Source organism: Neomonachus schauinslandi, chromosome 6 (genome assembly GCF_002201575.2).
Source record: "Neomonachus schauinslandi chromosome 6, ASM220157v2, whole genome shotgun sequence".
NCBI lineage: Eukaryota > Metazoa > Chordata > Mammalia > Carnivora > Phocidae > Neomonachus > Neomonachus schauinslandi.
The window spans coordinates 43,345,833-43,364,591 of NC_058408.1; the positions used below are offsets into that span (position 1 = coordinate 43,345,833).

Consider the following 18,759-nt stretch of genomic DNA (forward strand, 5'->3'; position numbering starts at 1 on the left):
TGGGAAGATTTTTAAAACGGGTTTATACCAACTTGAATATATAAAAATTTTAGGGAAATAGGTGAAATAATTAGATGCCTATTTAAAATATTTAATTTATTAACTTACATGTTATAAATAACATATATAAAAATTAGGATTAAATTCCACATTCTTATATCTTATGGAACCATTTTTTTAAAAGATTTTATTTATTTATTTGAGAGAGAGAGAGCACATGAGCAGGGGCAGAGGGAGAGGGGGAGAAGCTGACTCTCCTGAGATGCAGGACTCAATCCCAGGACCCTGGGATCATGACCTGAGCCGAAGGCAGATGCTTAACTGACTGAGCCACCCAGGCACCCCCTTATGGAACCATTTTATTCCAGTTCTTTATATGCATCTTTAACATCAGTGATTATTAAAGTCACCTTTTAGCCATCAGCATAGTTTCCCAGATCATATTATATTCATTTCCATGAATAAATTATTTATGATAGTGTATTTTAAAAATTTGTATAAGATTGCTATCACTGGAAATTTTATTTTAAGCCATATATACTGATTCATGTAACATTAGTATGCATTTTTCCATTTCTTCTTTTAGTTTATATTTGGTATCTTCACAATATAACCACTTATTCTCCTGCCTAATAAAGTATTCTTTAAAAGGCTTATTATTTACAGTATTCAGCACTTTTTATTTTAGAGCCATACCTCCCAGGGATAATTACATAAATCTGGGTTAATCTCTTTGCCTCTTAAAAAACAAAACAAGAATCTTCTATTATGTGTCCTATAAGCTTCCAAAACTTGTATTATTTGAGGTCATTTCAAGCTAATTTGATTTCCCCACAGTAATTTGTGGTCTAAAATGAAGTAACTGGGAAGCTCTGTAAGAACTAGAATACAAAGCAATTCTTCCCTTTCTGAAAGGATAACTTAGGGGAGAAATTCTTTTATTATATTAAGGCATATGTGGTATGTAGAACTAGGCTCTGTCCTTATCTGTACATGTATTCATAGAAGTTCTCTCTGTGGATTCCTTACAATGCTCCCTTCTTTTATTCTGGTGTTAAGAATGACAATGCCAGGCATTTTACTCAATGTCAATGTTCTAAAAACTCGTGTAGTAAGACATCAGGAGAAGCACTGAAAGAAAATGCAGTTGAGGGTGTATATTATATTGATCATATTGTGTCAAAACCGCCCACTTGTATTTTATCAGTTATTTGGAAAAATCTAAATTTGCCCATAACTGCTTTTTAAAAGTTTATGAAATCATCCATTTGGAATCAGTCGGCCCTGATGATGCCTTTGCTAAAACGTAGCACATCCTTCTTTGTGTTGTACTTTGATTTGTGGTCCCACGTGGTTGTAAACTTTGTGACGGCGGAGTACACATTCATCCTTACATACTCCATTACTTCAGGCATTCAGGAATGTGCTTAGAAATTAAATTAGAAAGGAGGTGCCACTCAAAAAAAAGTTTATAAACTTGGTCTGTAAATTCTGGACAAAACTGGGGAGAATTGGTTCACCCTCTTGCTGTCCCTTTGCTGGTGTTTTTACCACTTAGCTCCTTCCCATTTTCATCGTTCTATATATTATTAATATACTATCAGTAGTATACTATTATATTGTATTATATTAATATATATAGTTTAGGTTCTCCCTGGACATTTACGAACTTGGAGTGTTTGACTTTCAGGACGTGTCCACTTAATCTGGCCTTTGATGAGACCTCTACCAGGGCTGGAAACAGCACTCAGTATAGACAGGCAGTTGAAGTAATGCCTGTCTCTCTATTTAGAAATATATAGACAGGCCTGCTTTAAGCTAAATTACACATCTGTGGTATATGGTAGACTTGAAATTTTATTGCCAAGGAAAGGAGGAGAACGGAGAAAAATCTCGAGAAGGCTTCCTTGACTTACCAGCACGGAGTCACGGTGCAACAATGTGCTGCATGGCTGCATTACAATTCTAATCCGCCTACACGCGGAAGGCAATGGGGTCTTTGTTCCAAGCTTGCGGAGGAATGCGGGAGCCAAGTAGTGGTGGGAGTTCAGTTTAGTTCCAGTGTTTTATAGATTGGGCTAATTTTCAAAGAGATCCAGACATTTGCTTTTTCAGGTGAGGGAAGCAAGAGCAGAAAATCCATTCTTTCTTGCTACTGAAGAACTTAATCTAAAACATGACGTGTTGTCTGTCCCTCCTAGCTAGATGTGGACAAAGATGTGATCATTTGTTTAGAGCCTGGAATAGAACTGCGTCAGCTTTTGTGGACCTAGAAACCAAGAGTTATCTTTTTCTCCTCCAAAGATGGAAACAATTATTTGAGAACCCTGTGCTCATTCATTAGAAAGCTTTAACCTTAAAACCTTTAACCTTGTACCTTAATTTCTGTTATCTTTTGCAGTCTATTCAATATAAACATTCACCTGCATCTGGGAATATAGGACTTGACTGAGCTAGGAATATTGGCAAAAAGCACTGTGTAGGTGCAGAAAATTATTTAGTTCTTTGTAGAACTGAAGTTAATTGGAAACCAGCTGATATTTCATGTCTCTGATGTCATTTGTCTTTGTGAAATCAGTTCTTAATGGCATTTTTAACATTCCTCCAGAATGTTCCTGTAAGAAAAGAAAGTATTAAAAAGACCTGGTGAGAGAGGTATCCTTAGAAACATTGCTGACAGGTAAGGTTTCTAGAATCAAGCAACTTTTTAGATCTGGACGTTGAAGTTTGTCTCGTCAAGCTCTTTATTTTACAGAAGAGAAAAACAGATGTATGGTTGCTCTTTACTCCCTAGTATAGTATGTCTCTCACTTTGCATTTTAATGATTTGTGTCTTCCCTTATAGATCATATAAAATTACTTTAAGGCCAGGACTGAGTCTTATTTCTTCCTTGTATCTTCAGTGTCTAACCAACCACCTGGCATGCAGTATGTTTTAGCATATTTTTGCAAAATGAGTAAGTCAGTGAATGAAGAACCAGACAACAAACCAGGCTTACCTAGGCCACTGTCTTTCTCGTATAGGATTGCTGCTTATTTTACAAGTCAGACATTTCTCTCCCTTTAAAAAACAACAAAAATGCACCTCAAGGTGAAGGGGTAGCGGACGATAAGACAAGACCTTCCGGTCCTCTAAAGGTTACTCTCATGTCTCTGTGTGTGTGTGTGTGTGTGTGTGTGTGTGTGGACATGTAAACAAAACATGCAAAAATAAAAGATAATTCCAGGTACTGGTAATCCGATGAAAAAAGTGCCACGAACATGACTTAGAGAGAACGGAGTTTCCCAATAAATAACCAAATGTCTTCTCTTTAGTAGAAATCTAACTTCCAGCACCAGGCATTAGTCCATCCATCCCACAGAGAGGAAATCCTTGCTACTACCCTGAAAGCTTATCACGTGCTCATGGTTGAAGTTCTTCTGGAACCAGAGCTGCTAAAAAGAACTTCTTTGGAAGGATTGGTTTAGCCTCTTAAGGATGCCATGTTGATGAATGGAATTTCTGGCCTTTTACCTTTAGGAAAAGGGGTTTTTCCTTTGATCTTGTTAAAAGCTGCCACAGACAGACTCTTTTAAAAATATTGTCCTGTTTTAAAGTAATTGGAAGAAGGTCTTAAAAGGCATCATCTTAAACTTTGTCAGTGTCCAGGAAACATCATTTCATTGTAGAATTCTGACCTGCTGTGTGTAAAAGATGAGTCAGTCTAGTAAACAAGTATTTATTGAGCACCTGGTTTGTGTCAAGGACAGTGCCTGAGGGATGGTGGGTTACAACTCCCTTATGTCATGAAATCAATTTAGTGAACCGTAACTAGCATTTTATAACAAATAAAATGGAGACTAGAATAGAATATCAAATTGTATCATAGATAGTATCAAATTTGAGTTTCAGTTCTGTGTGTATGTGTGTATTCGGGATTGCAATATAAGGTGGTGTTTTTTTGTTGTTGTGTTGTTGTTTTTACTGTGCGTCATGGTCAGAAAAGCTTGAAAAATACTATAGTAGAGGATACCCTAAAAGTACAGATAGATTCCTTAGCTTTTGAGTAAGTTACGCTCTTGTAGGGTAAAAGAAACTTACACAAAGAAGTGAATACTCAAGTACTGAATTCTGTGGTTTGGATAGTAGGTGCCATGTGTTCAGGAAAGTAAGATGATAACACAAGTGTCAAGTGTCATGGAGACCATAGTACCTGAACTCAACCTGGAAAGATAGGTAGGGTTTGGAAGGAGTAAAGGCTAGAGGGTGACTCTGAAGTGAGAAATGGTATATGGATAAAAACGATGGCAAAGCTGGAGTAGAGGTGTTAGATTATGCTGGAGAGTTTTAGGATATGGTTTGAAGGCAAAAAACGAAGCACAGTTGTTGAGATTTATGAATACCTTGCAATAACATGCCTAAGGAATTTGCACTGCATCAAGTAACTTGCACAGATTGGTAAGCTGGAGAATGATAGGATGTAGGATGGGTTTATACGGTATTTTCCCACTCCTTCCCAATTCCTCTTTGGTCCTGGAGCTCCTAAGGGAATTTCTTCCAGGTGGGTGTTAGATACCAAGTCTCTGGCATCAGATCAAAGAGAACTAGAAAGGACTTTGGCTGTCCTCCAGAATGTAAATAGAAAGTTAGAACAAGTCCCATTGTGGTACGTGTGAAATACTCCCATGGATGAGAGCTGTAGCACTGTCTGTTTGAAATACAGTGAAGGATGGATTTGAAGAACATTTCTTCTGATAGCACTGCTAAATGTTTGCTCTCAATGTAGAAGGGAAAGCAGATAAGAAAGGCTTATGTTTTTGAAGTACTAGGAATCTGACCGACCTACCTGAAGCATGCTATGTGAATAATTTGTCAGATGATCTTCTCCTTGCCTTCGACATCCCCTCACTGAATGTGGTATATACATAATGTATAAAAACAGTTTCAACAGTGATCATAAAAAGTTTCTTCTCGCTGGAAAGGGACATTGAAAACTCTTAACTACTTTCTAATTGAAGAGAATTTAAAACAAGTTTCTGAAATTATAATGTACATTAAAGGGAAGGTGATTTAACTAGAAAAAAGCATATTTGAACACAACTATTTAATCTGTAACACTAAATACGCTGATAATTTAGATTGACTTCTGGATGGAAGTTTTGATTCTTGTTGTGGTAGATTATCAAATGTTCTAAACTGAGGCTATACTGGAGAATATTCAGTGCTTAAGTCTTTAGAAAAAATAAGCAGATGCTTGCATCTGGGAGTGCAAGATTGTTTACAAATAGTCTAGGGAGATTGCATACATGTTAGATATTTGGTGGGGCTATAATTTAATAAGGAATGCAATAGCAAGTTCAAGTACAGCCCACGAGAGATGAAGGGATGTGAAGGACACAAACTTTGGTTTCTAAAAGATAGTGTATAGGCTGTGTATTTCCATTCCTCTGCAAAGAGGGTGGAGGAATGAAAAATGAGGAAGAGGGTATTCGTTCATACTTATCCCACGAAGGCATCTGCTCACAGTCACCTGTGGAGAGAGTACCAGTTGGCAGAGTATTTTCACGATGTAAATATCCGTCCGCTCAGAAGAGCCACAGCACAAGGAGGCCTGTGTCAAGGACCACATTCCTACCCACGGACACTGGAGGGAGGTTCTCGCAGAGATCTCAAGGGGATCTACTCACATTTTCCACTTTTTTTTTTTTTTAAGATTTTTTTCTTTATTTATTTGACAGAGAGAGAGAGATAGCGAGAGCAGGAACACAAGCAGGGGGAGTGGGAGAGGGAGAAGCAGGCTTCCTGCTGAGCAGGGAGCCCGATGTGGGACTCGATCCCAGGACCCTGGGATCATGACCTGAGCTGAAGGCAGACGCTTAACCGACTGAGCCACCCAGGCATCCTTCCATCCCCTCATCTTTTAACTGCTGATCTTTTTGCCTGTTCATTTGCCAGGAAAGAAAAAGATGGCATTTTTTTTTTTCCCTATGAAGTAATAAGTAATTCTTGCGTCAGAGATATTAGAATTGTTATTAATCTCGTAATATTTCTGAATAAACTTTCTGCTTATTTTTTGGGGCAATAGAGGAAAAATTTAGATCCTTGGACCAGATTTTAAAACAGTATGCCCTGCAGACAAGAGGTAGAAGAGGTTTTAGTAGAAATCTTTGTTCTTACGGTCTTTGATTTCTTAGGTCAGTATTGGCAACTGTCTTCTTTGCAAGGCCACATAGTGAATATTACAGGCCTTGCATGCTCTCTCACAATTGCTCACCTCTGCCCTTATAACCACAAGGCAGCCAGAGACAGAGTGCAAATGAATGGGTGTGGCTTTGTTCCAGTAAAACTATTTACAAAATAGCTAAATTCAGTCTGCAGGCTATAGTTTGTCAGCCTTAGATTCTAAACTATTAAATGTATGTCCTAAGGCTTGAGTCTGGAAGGAGACGGGATCAGTTACTTCAAAGTATTTCTAAAATGAAAAGAAAGCACTCCCTGCAGATGAGATGTGAATGCTCTGAGAGTATGGAAAATCCAGAATATCAAGTCTGGATTTTTAGACTGTTCTTAATGCTTCCTCAGTCAATCTCTATCTCCCCCTTTTCTCTCTCTCCCCTTTTTTCCTTCTGGCTCTCTGCTCCTCTCCCTCTCTTCAATATCAATATGAACTCCTTTTACTTTGCTCCTAAGTCTCCCTTCACATATATAGAATTACTACAATACAATTACATATGTATGAAATATATATTTTTTTAATACCTAAAATTTCTTCTCTGAAAAGTAAGTATTTTCTACACTGGTCCTGAGCCAACAGAACGTAACACCCTCCCTGAAAATGCCAGCATTACCGACACAGACTAGGATTAAACAAGTCTAGGCTTTTAGACAAAGAAGAAAAAGCGTTTTCTTATCTTTTTGAGTGTCCTGAAGCAGAAGTGAATTCTTTGCTTCCAGATTTGCTTCTTGCCATTGAGAATTGCTGTTGGTTTTGTTATCATTTTATTAAATATTAGTAATTGTCCAGAGAAGGAAGGAGGAAGTACAGGACCCAGAGGGGATGGGGAATTTGGTTTACAGGGAATCTTGACCAGTATCTGCATGGAAGGAATAGCACTGTGAAACCCCCAGCAGCAGGAGATTTCTCAAAAATCAGTATATTTCTACTTGCCCAGGAAATAGGACCTCGAGGGTATAAATTGACTGACAGAGGAAACTGGCATGGAGAAAAATGTCGGGGAGTTTGGGTTCAGCTAGTCTAATCACCCAGCCTCCTGGGAGGGGAAGTGAGCAACCCCTGTTGAGTGTAACGTCTGAATGTGTTTTAAGAAGGACCGCAATGATTCTGCTTCACCCCTCCTGCCTGCACAGTTAATGCGATAAATTTCACCTTGAAGTCCTGACCTGTGAAAATGAGTCACCACTCATGGGTGCCTGAGTTCATTCTGCAGGGCAGCACCAAGCTCAGAACTCTTTTCCTGCCTAAGTCTTTGAAGAGGGAGAACCAAGATGAGGAAGAGTCGACAGTAGGGCCATATTCCTCCAGTGTAATTATACATAAAACTCACCCAGGGTGCTTTTGAAAATACAGATTTGGGGAACTCACCCAGAACCTATAAAAATGGAACTTCTGAGGATGAGACTCAACAATTTGCACTTTTTCAGAAGTTTTCTACTTCTACAGATTCTGACAGGCAGTCTGGTCCTTACCATGGGCCAGATGATGGGACTCCTGCAGCAGGAAAGCTTACCCCTGGGCTGGCTCTACTGGGGAGCGGCCTTCCAGAGCTCCTGTGGTTTTGAACTGTTTGGATACCAGATAGCTCTTTAGTCTAGATTCTCACAGTGACCCCTGTTGATTCCATTATTTCTTCTTTCTTGAGAGAAATCTTTGAGAAGTCTCAAAGAACTTTACTGTGGACCAAAGTGGGTGTCTCTTACATACTCTCATCCATCTCCACCACCAGGGAAGAGGCTCACTGTTCAGTGTAAATTCATTTCCCATCGACATAACACATGCTGTCTTCCTACCTTAAAAAGGAATTTCTCCTGGAACCCCCTCTTTTCTCCTCCATCTACCACCTTATTTCTTGATAGCAAAATTACTTGGAAAATTGTCTTTATTCGCTGTCTCCAATCCCTGTCAACACACACACACACTCACACACTCCAGCTTTCATCCCTTTCTTTCTACCACACCAGTTGTTGTCAAGGGCAGCAGTAACCTCCAGGTTGTCAAATCCAGTAACCGATGCTCAGTCTTCATCTTTCTCAGCCTTTCAGGAGTATTTGGTTCTGTTGACCATTCTCTTCTTCTTAAAACAGCTTTTAAAACTTGACCTCTGGAATTCTACTCTATTGATTGTCTTCTGCTTCAGTGGCTGTTCCTCTTGGAGTCTCCTTTGCTGGGTCCTCCCTCTCTCCCCCTACCTTTAAAAGTTGATATGTCCCCAGACCCAGTTCTGTACCTCTCCTCTATCTGTATCTAGTCCCTAGGTGTGTTGATCTAATAACCCCATGGCTTTCAATACTGTCTGTATGGTGGTGACTTCCAGATTTCTCTTTACTGCTTGGAGCTCTTCCTGAAACCCAGACTTGTATATCTTAATTGTCAGCTTGACACTTAACACTTAGAAGTTCTATAAGTATCTCAAACTTGAAATACCCGGAACTGAACTCCTCATTTTCTTGCTCTCCGTCTCCACACCTGTTCCTGCTGTATTCTTTGCTCAATACATGGCAGCTTCATCTTTCTAGTTGCTTCAGCCACAGCCTACACTTCAGTCCATCAGTAAAACTGTTTTGCTCTACCCTCAAAATATGGCCAGAATCTGATCACTGCTCACTGCTCCCAGCCTGGACCAAGCTACCATTACCTTGTGCCTGGGTGATTGCAAAAAGCCCCCCATTAGCCTTCTTACCTATCTGTGGTCGCCTCTGTAGTCTGTTGTCAATAAAGCAACCAGAATGATCCTTTTAAAATACCACTCAGGTCATGTTACTCCCTTGTACAAAATCCTCCAGTGGGTTTTCATCTCATTCAAAGTAGGGGCCAAAGTCTTAACAATGGCCTACAAGGCATACATGATTGGCAGTCCCTCCCTCCCGTCAGTTTCTCTGACCTCGTCCCCTACACTTTCCTTCTTCACTCTTACTTCAGCCACACTGACCTCCTCACCATTCCCCAGAACTTGCCAGCATGCTCCTGCCTCAGGGTGTTTGCATTTGTCCTTCCTAGAATGCTCTTCCTCCATGTCTCTTTCACTTCTTCAAATGTCCCCTTATCCAGGTCTCTGATGACAGTGTATTTATAAATGGCACTTCTTTGTGCTTTCCATCTCCACCTTATTCTTCACTGTGTTGTTTAGCACATAATGCATAACATTTTTGTTTTGATTTGTGATTGTCATTTATCCCATACTTACCCCACTCCCTACTGTGCTGCCAGCCCCACAATTTTGGGACCTTGTCTGTCTTATTCTCTGCCCTAGCCCCAGTGCCATAACGGGCTTGGTAAATATTTGTTGAATGAATGGAAGAATTTGGACTTGGAATTGTCAAGACCAGTTGGGCTATTATCCTTGACCTAATGGGTGACTGTGGTAGGAAATTAAGCAATTGTGAAAACTGAGAAAGATATTTTGGTATTAACATATATTATGGTATCTGTAGTTTTTTCTTCTTTTGAGGGACAGATACAAATAGTATATGATCTAGGGGAATAAGGGGCAAGTTTATTAGGAATTAAAGAAACTAGAAAGTAAAAGGCATTCTAGCAAAATGAAGGACTGAGTATTACAAATAGCTCAGTAGACTTTCACTTAAATTCACCTAACAAATAGTTGTTGAATAAATGAAAGTACTCTGTTGGTCAACTTTCTGTGATTTTGGAGGGGAGGGGTTTACCAGAGTCGATCTTAGTCTGTCATTGCACCATGTAACTATATATTAGGATCTTTTCTCTCCCAGATTTTCTCACTATTCTTCTACCATTCTTTACTCTTCTGTTGATGAAAGCCAAAAATCAGTCAATTTTCAATAGTGTATGGATGGCACAGAACAAGAAATAGCTTCCCATAAAATTATGGTGTCTTTTTTCTTTTTCATCTCTTAACAATTAGGCATTTTTTAAGTATGGGTTCCTTGCAGCTTGTATTTTCGTTGCTTCTTTATTTCTTTAATTTGTTTCCTTAATATTATAATTAACTACTTTCTCTATGGGATTCCATTAAATTCCACATGTCAGTCAATTCCTTGTAGTTAGAATTCTGCTGTTCAGCAGAATGATTTTTTGCCTCTGCTTGGATGAGTGGGAGTAAATGCTGGCTTCATTCTTTTAACTCGGCTCAAGGATTTCAGGCATGCATGTGACCCACTAGCCTGAATTAGGGCTGGTATTGAGTCTTGTAAACATGAGGTTTGGGTTAATAAGGCATAGGCCCAGTTGTTGGCTTGGAATCTTACTTGTGAATCTTATTTCTTCTGGTGAAAGTTTCAAATAAAATTATAAAATATACAATTTAGGATAAGTTTATTTTGTGTCTAAATAATGGGAAATATCTATCTTCCACAGTAATTTGCACCTATTTGAAATTACCCTCCAAGACCGTTTGCTATTCTAGTCTTCAGTTAAGAATTCTCTGTTCAGATAGTGGCTGTCTGATGATCTCGTATTTGATTAGTGTGTTGAGCCAAATCACTTTTGACCCTTCAGTTTGCTGAAGAGTATATGGCATTTCTGGGGTACTGCAGTTGGGTAATCCAAGCAGGGAGGTTTTATTTTTTGTGGATTGCTATACTAGGTTGGTGCCATGGTCTTATTTAGCAGTAGCACCAAGGGGTAGTTTGTGGGGGAAGTGGTAGGAAGAGAGCACTGTCTTCTTTGGCTTAAATTGGTACTTTATGGAAACATCTAGTTTTCCTAAGATTATGGGTTTATCTTCCCCAAAATCATGCCAGTCAACTTCAAAGCTTTTTTTCCCCGGTAGCTCCATTGTTATAGCCATAGCACTGTTTTTATGAACAGCTTTTTTTTTTTTTTTAAAGATTTTATTTATTTATTTGAGAGAGAGAGAATGAGAGAGAGCACATGAGAGGGGGGAGGGTCAGAGGGAGAAGCAGACTCCCTGCCGAGCAGGGAGCCCGATGCGGGACTCGATCCAGGGACTCCAGGATCATGACCTGAGCCGAAGGCAGTCACTTAACCAACTGAGCCACCCAGGCGCCCTATGAACAGCTTTGGTATAGACTTATAGCCTCTTTTTTTTTTTTTTGAAGGTTTTATTTATTTGTTTATTTGTTTGTTTATTTAGAGTGCGGGGGGTGGGGCAGAGGGAGAGAAAAGGGAGAGAGAACTTCAAGCAGACTCCACGATGAGCACGGAGCCTGATGCAGGGCTCGATCTCACAACCCTGAGATCATGACCTGAGCCGAAATCAAGAGTTGGATGCTTAACTGTCTGAGCCACCCAGGTGCCCCTAGAATTTTAGCTTTTTTTTTTTTTAAAGATTTATTTATTTGTCAGAGAGAGAGAGCACAAGCAGGGGGAACAGCAGGCAGAGGGAGAAGGAGCCTGATGCGGGGCTCCATCCCAGGACCCTGGGATCATGACCTGAGCCGAAGGCAGATGCTTAACCGACTGAGCCACCCAGGCGCCCCTAGAATTTTAGCTTTTAAAGGAACTCTAACAGGGAGTCTGCTACCCCCTCTCACTCTCCCTCTCTGCAATCTCTCTCTCTCTCTCTCTCAAATGAATGGGTAAAATCTTAAAAAAAAAAAAATAGGGTGTCTGGGTGGCTCAGTCAGTTAAGTTCTGCATTTGGCTCGGGTCATGATCTTGGGGTCTTGGGATTGAGTCCCACGTCAGGCTTTCTGCTCAGCGGGGAGTCTGCTTCTCCCTCTCCTTCTATGTTCTCTCTCTCTCATTGTAAAATCTTTAAAAAAAATTAAAGAACTCTAAAGTGATTATCTTCACTGCTTCTTTGTCCACCTGCTTTGTATATTTCATCATGGCAGTTTGTGATCGAGACTCTCCATAGTCCAGCGCCACTAATCTTAGCATGTCTTTCTGTCAGGACAGTGGCTTGTGTGTGATAGGAAGTGCTTATTGCATGTATTCAGGAGATTTGGACTATCGAAGCATTTCGTTTAGTCATTTGAATTTCAGTACATTTCTCAAATTGTAAATTCCATCTCATTTGCTTTAATAAATTCAATTTAAAATGACTATTTTATACAAAGCTAATACAGGTTGCTTGTCCTCGTTCGTAAGTTGCGCTGATTGAGATGTGCTTCATATGGAATTGTCCCCTTGCACTGCTGGCCTTTAGCTGATTGACAGAGAGAGGGTATGAAAAAAGGAGCATTGACATTTAAGGGAAAGCAATGGGAGAATACGTTTTTAAAAACAATCTATTTTTTTTTTAAAGATTTTTATTTATTTGAGAGAGAGAGAGTGAGAACGAGAGAGAGGATGAAAGCGGGGGAGGGTCAGAGGGAGAAGCAGACTCCCCGCTGAGCAGGGAGCCCGATGTGGGACTCAATCCCAGGACTCCAGGATCATGACCTGAGCCGAAGGCAGTTGCTTAATCAACTGAGCCACCCAGGCGCCCCCAAAACAATCTATTTTGAGGATGAGTTTTGGACAATAGAAAGTAGCTTTTCAGCAGGCAGTCAGGACTGGGTTTTCTAGCAGTGGGCATGAACTCCACGTACCCACATCACTTCAGCACATTCTGTGTGTGACTGTTCCTCTTTATGCTTTCTGGTCACCCATCGGAGTCTACTTGAGGATCCCACATTCAGCATTAACTTGGCCCTGGGTCATCTTGATTGGCCAGGCGGTGTTTGTACCATCTGTCTGCCGGGGTGGAATGATAACAGCTGGTGTGCAGCTGTACATGTCCTGGGAACTCTTATTTCAACCAGCGGTTATACTAACAAAAATGAAAACGTCTTTGGATTGCTGCTTTCTGCAACTACTGTTTGTGTTAATTGTTTGGAGAACCCCATTGCGTAGCCTAAACGTCTACCATCTCTAATGGACTTTATGTACTACAACCTTATTACAAGTTTTATATTCCTAAGATCAAGTTTGACTTCAAGGAGAGCGGTCCTTTTGTGACTCTAAGGAGTTAGCACATGAGAACAATAGTGAATCAGTGAATTCCTAATTTGATACTTCAGAATGAACTAGTTTTCTTCGTTGAATTCAGGCCATGGAAGGGCATTTTGGAGTTTTGTGAAATTCTGTATAGCCATTGTCACTCATCACTTCACTGTAAAGGGGGTTGTTTCACAAGAGCCTCATGGAATTCTTCTGAGCTGCACATAACAGAGAGGCATTTATGTTCCCCAGTAGTCAGTTCTTGAATCCAATTCCAAGGCAGGAAGGGTTTCTCCCCTACTCAGAGAGATTAGAAATACTTCACCACGTAGGAGGCTTAAGCAGAATTCCTTGGCTTGGCCCTGCATGAACAAAGGCTAGATTCTCATTGTTCAGATGGCCCCCTCCCCTTCCCTCATTCTCTCGGCCAGCCCAAACGGAAGGATTCAGAGCAGGAAGTATTAGTTAATTTCGTGTGCTTCATTCTAAACATCTGTACTTGAGTCTTTTTGTTTATGGAAGGAATGTGGCAGGGGAAGGGGGGAAAGCAGTAGAATATTCAGAAGCTAAATATTTTCCTGAGGGTGTGTATATCCATGGGTAGTCTTCATGCTCATGAATGCAAGGCGGGGAGGGGGGGACGGGGGGGGGAGATGTTCTATTTGTATAGTTGCTGAATACTTTCTAGACTTCTACTTGCTGATTTTCTTCATTGTTTAGCTTGGCCTCTTTACCTTAAAGTCATACTGTCTATGTTCGCATGCTCCCACAGTGTAAAAATAGTAGAGTGGCTCTCATTGGACTGGAAATCAGAAGACCTGGTCTTGTCTTCTATTGGTCTACCATTTAGATCTTTTTACTTTGTCCACTGTGAATCGAGTAGGATGGATAGATAAAGAGTAGGGAGGTATGGAGAGGGAGAGAGAGAATGAGAGCGAGCATACTTGATGGGTCTCAACTGGTAGCTGTTCAATGGAATAAAACCCAGCTCCTTAGTTTCCCAGTTCTTGATTATCCATGACTACAGGTGATGGTGGATAGATCATTCAAGACTTGACCCTTCTCCATTTTCTGTATTGGCTTCCCGATTTATTCAGATTACATTCTAAGTTCCTTAAAGTAATTTCAGTCCCCTTGTCTCTTAATTTTAAAGGGGGTGCAAAGTGGGCTATAGAAAACTACACCCGCACAAAGTCATGACCTCCTACCCTCGTCTTGGCAGCCCTGTCTCTGCCCAGCAAACCCCCTTTTCCTCTGGTCTGCTTCCTCTGCTGGCCTCTGCAGGGGCTCTTATGAAGTCTCTCCCCTCTCTGTATATATTCCCCACTGACTTTGCTCTCACCCCCTCCCCCTTAGCAGGTACCTTTGATTTTCACTGCACAAAAAAGATAAAGTCATTAGAACTCTTCCAGCTCCCGTCCCTTAAAACCTACTCAGTCACTTGCATTTGCCCCCGGCTGGAAAGCAAGGGTGCAGGGTTTCTCCTGTATGGAGCCAGTCCTTTCACCAGTGCAGAATCCCGTTCTTATTGCCCAGCTTATTTCCACATCCAGCCTTCCCCCTTTCGGCTGACTCGAGCACAACAACATGTAATACAACCTCCTCTCTCCTATCTCAAAAAACAAAAAAGAAAAATATTCCTGGACCCAGTGTCCCATCCCACTATTGTCTTCCTCCTCCCCTTCAGCCCGATGTCGTTGACTACACTTGCTGTGTCTGCTTCCCTGCCTCATATCTGCCATTCATCTTCCATCCCACCAACCCTACCGCGGGGCCCTCTCCCTGAGTATAGCGGCAACCTGTTTGTGGCTTGAAGCCAGTGGACATTGCAGTCATTGCCTTACATGACTCTCTTAGCATATTTTAACACCATTGATTACTTCCTCCTCAAACTCTCTTGGTATCTGTGATACTGATCTTTGATTTGCCGTCCCCTCTCTGGCCTTACAGCCTCCCCTACAGTCCCACCACCTGCTGTGTGTGCTTTAAATGCTGACGCCCCTCAGAGTGATCTCAAAAGTCCACCTTCTCACTCAGCACCCCTGCCTCATTAGTCTCACCCATACCCAACCTTCATTATCCATCTACCGGCCAATCTGTATATCTCAGACATCGTCCTTGGGCTTTCAGACCACTCACTTCCAACTCCCTACCACACGTTTCCTCTTGTTGATCCACAGATACCTCAAAACTAGGATATCCAAAATTGAACTCCTCTCCCCATCCTGCCCTCCAGCCCTGCCTCCAATCCTGCTTAACCTTCTCTGTCCTCTATTTCAGTGGACGGTTCTACTCTCCATCTACTTTTTTTTAAGTTAGGAAACTGAAAGTTATTTTTAATCCTTCCATCTTACTTCCAGACAAGAAGGTTTGACAGTGAAACAACATGTCCACAGACTAGAAGTAGAGGAGGCTTCAGCAGTGGCCCCTCTCCCCCGTACTTTCCATTGGTTACCAAGTTACTACTGAGGTCGACTGACTACACCTTACCCAAATCCACTCATTTCTCTCCATTCCAGCTGTCAGCCACTGTCATCTCCAGGACTCCTGCCGCATCTTCTTAACTATTCTCTCCACTTTTAGTCCCGTCCCTTCCAGCCTCATCTCTACCCAGTAGCAGTGGCCAGAGCGATCCTTTTAAAAGTCAAATCTGGGGGCGCCTGGGTGCCTTAGTTGGTTAAGTGTCCACCTCTTGATTTTGGCCCAGGTCATGATCTCAGGGTCATCAGGCTTTGCACTCAGTGCAGAGTCTACTTGGGGTTCTCTCTCTTTCCCTCTCTCCTCCTCTGCCCCTCCCTTGGCTCACACTCTCTGTCTCTTTCTCTCTCTCTCTCAAATAAAATCTTAATAGTAAGCCGATGGCTGAAGTTGCTCTTGAATGTGGCCTCAGACCTGGCCTGTTCTCCCCGGTGAGCCCATCTCCAGCCTATAGCTCCAGTTCTTGCTATACTACGCAACTCTAACTCCTCAGTGATCATTCCTCTGTGTTCTCTGGGCTTTTCATACATGCTGTTTCATTTGCCTAGACAACTGATCCCTGTTTGCTGACGTCATTCCTCTGCATTCCTCGGGTCCTGGACACAGATGTCTCTTCTTCTAGAAAATGTTTTTTGACCCCGCAAATCCAGCTTCGGTGACTTTCCTCCATGCCCCCCAAACTTTGTGCATTTCCCCTGTCAAAGCACTCATCACATGGAATTGCAGTCATCTGTATCCACTACTGGATTGACTTGATCTCTGAAGGCAGTGCCTGTGGCCGTCTTGTTATGTGGAACGTGTGAGCCTCCTTTGCGGATGGCCACAGAGCCCTTTTTCTGTTCCAGCTGTGGCTGTGGGTTGAAATGAATAAGGCAGCTCTGAAAACAAGGCTTAGTGAGGTAGGACCGGCACCAGCAAACTAGTTTGCTTCAAAGTTTAATGCTAGCCAAGTTGCTTACTCATGTTCTGCCACCCATTGCTCTGGGTCTGTGGCAGCAGTGAGAGTGGCCACCTGAGCGGGTTTCTTTCAGAGTGTGGCTCCGTGGTGCAGATTTTAGTCTGGAACACAACACACCCTGCTCCATTTTATCTTCTCTCCTTTGATCCAGTCTCCTGCAGGTTGAGTTGTTAAAGAACAATGAGATGTCAGAAATGGAGACAGACTAGAAAAGCAGGGGTAATCTGTAATCCACAGATTAGTGAGTAAGCCTTTGAACATCCCAAACCACCTGTTCCTGAATAAAACCCAATTGTTTTACCATTCCAGAATGTCTTAGTCTCTGGAATGCCACAGTTACTATAAGTCCATACCCTCATTTAAGGGTAACATTTTAACATTTCTGATACAGTAAAGAGAGAGAGGTTACATTTTCATTCTTTTAACAGGTGGGGTGTAAACTGGATTTGCAAAACCTGTGTCTAGGCAAAATGTTTTACTGCATCTTAGGTAGAAGATCCAGATTTGTATAATATTTTTTGGCAACTATACATAGTCCCTGGTATAATCAGACCCTTCTATGTGGACATATCCAGGATCCTAATTCAGGAATTTTCTTCTAAACTCTATTATAATAATGCCTTATATTTGTATAGAGTTTTACAATTAACTAAGTACATGCAAGATCTTAGTTTGACCTTCCAACAACTCTTTGAGGTAGGTGGCTCAGGGGTCATCACCCTCATTTTTGCAGAGGAGAAAATGGCAGAGCAGAAATCACGCAGCTAGTAACTGAAGGAGCCAGGACCTGAGCTCAGGTCTCATAGTGCCCAGTTCTGTGTTCTTTCCATCATGTGACACACGTTTGCATTCAAAATTGTATGTGTGTGAGTGTGTTTCATGTATATGGGAGACAGTTAATCAGACTTCTCTTTTTTAAGATCTGGACCACCTAAGAAATAGGTATGGCTCATCATATTAGTTTTAATGTGGATAATACTGGATTAAAAATAGAGCCTGGACACATGACTTACATGGGCTTTCTGCTCTTCCTCCTCCCCTACCTCTCCAGCTCAGCTGGACTTATCCACGCGGTCCCACATCTAGTAGCAGGACAGCCGCAGGCCTCCTGGCACAGAGGCAGACGCACGGTCTTACATTGAGGTATGCAGGAGAGGAGAGGAGCCCTCAGGAGGCTGGAGAGTGAGCTGAGGATATTCCAGGCCACACATGACCATCCCTTCTTCTCCCCTAGGGATGGGTGGGCACGAGGAAGTAAGAGGATGGCAGAAGTCTCTCCGCAACATTTCTGAGAGTGTGCAGGAGTTCCTCTTCTGTGGACTTTGTAGGAGAGGACGAGTATGGTACTTCCTGCAGAATTAATTCGCTTGGGGAGGAAAGACTGCAAGTTCCTTGAGGGCAAGGACCTTTTATGTCTAACACATCCTGTCCCCCAAAGTATATAGCATAGGACTGAACATGTAGTTGTGCCCAACAAATCCTTGTTGACCAGTCTGTGATCTTAACTATAGCATAGAAGTTGCAGAGAATAAATATTGTCAGAGATGGAAAGACCCAGTTGGTGAATGAAAGGTGATTTAAAAACAGTTGCATTTTGTCTTTTTGACCCACCTGAAGGAATGCTGATTGGCAGCCACGCTGTCCCAGCCATCAGACCATGCCCTGGCTGCCCCAGCAAGCTGTCTGGCCAGTGGCTCTTCCTCCAGAGACAGCACCCGAGTAGCTCCTCCCTTTTGCTGTCCTTCCCTGCTCAGTGCTCGGATCTTGCATATTCTTCTTTGAACATATGCAAACAACTTTAAACCACCCCCCCCCCCCCTTTTCTCTTTCTCTCTCTCTCTCTTTTTTTTCTTTGTTCAGCTGCTGGAGGAATTTTTTCTTCATTCCTGCTCTACTCCCTGCCCCATCTCTTAATCACTGTCCTTTTCTCTTTCTCTCCTTCTCAAATTCCTCTCTTAACTTGGTAGATAAGTAGAAGAATAGTGCTCATGGAGGGAAATCGGAGTGGGAGACGAACCATGAGAGACTATGGACTCTGAGAAACAAACTGAGGGTTTTAGAGAGGATGGGGGTGGGGGGATGGGTTAGCCCGGTGATGGGTATTAAGGAGGGCACGTATTGAATGGAGCACTGGGTGTTATACGCAAACAATGAATCATGGAACACTACATCAAAAACTAATGATGTAATGTATGGTGATTAACATAACATAATAAAATTAAATTAAAAAAAAGAATAGTG

At 41.8% G+C, this 18,759-nt stretch overlaps 1 protein-coding gene across 1 annotated transcript in view; it reads left to right on the forward strand.

Annotated features, from left to right (window-relative positions):
- Positions 1-18,759, forward strand: part of LAMC1 (laminin subunit gamma 1) — a 126,359-nt gene that overhangs the window by 62,649 nt on the left and 44,951 nt on the right. The window lies entirely within an intron of this gene.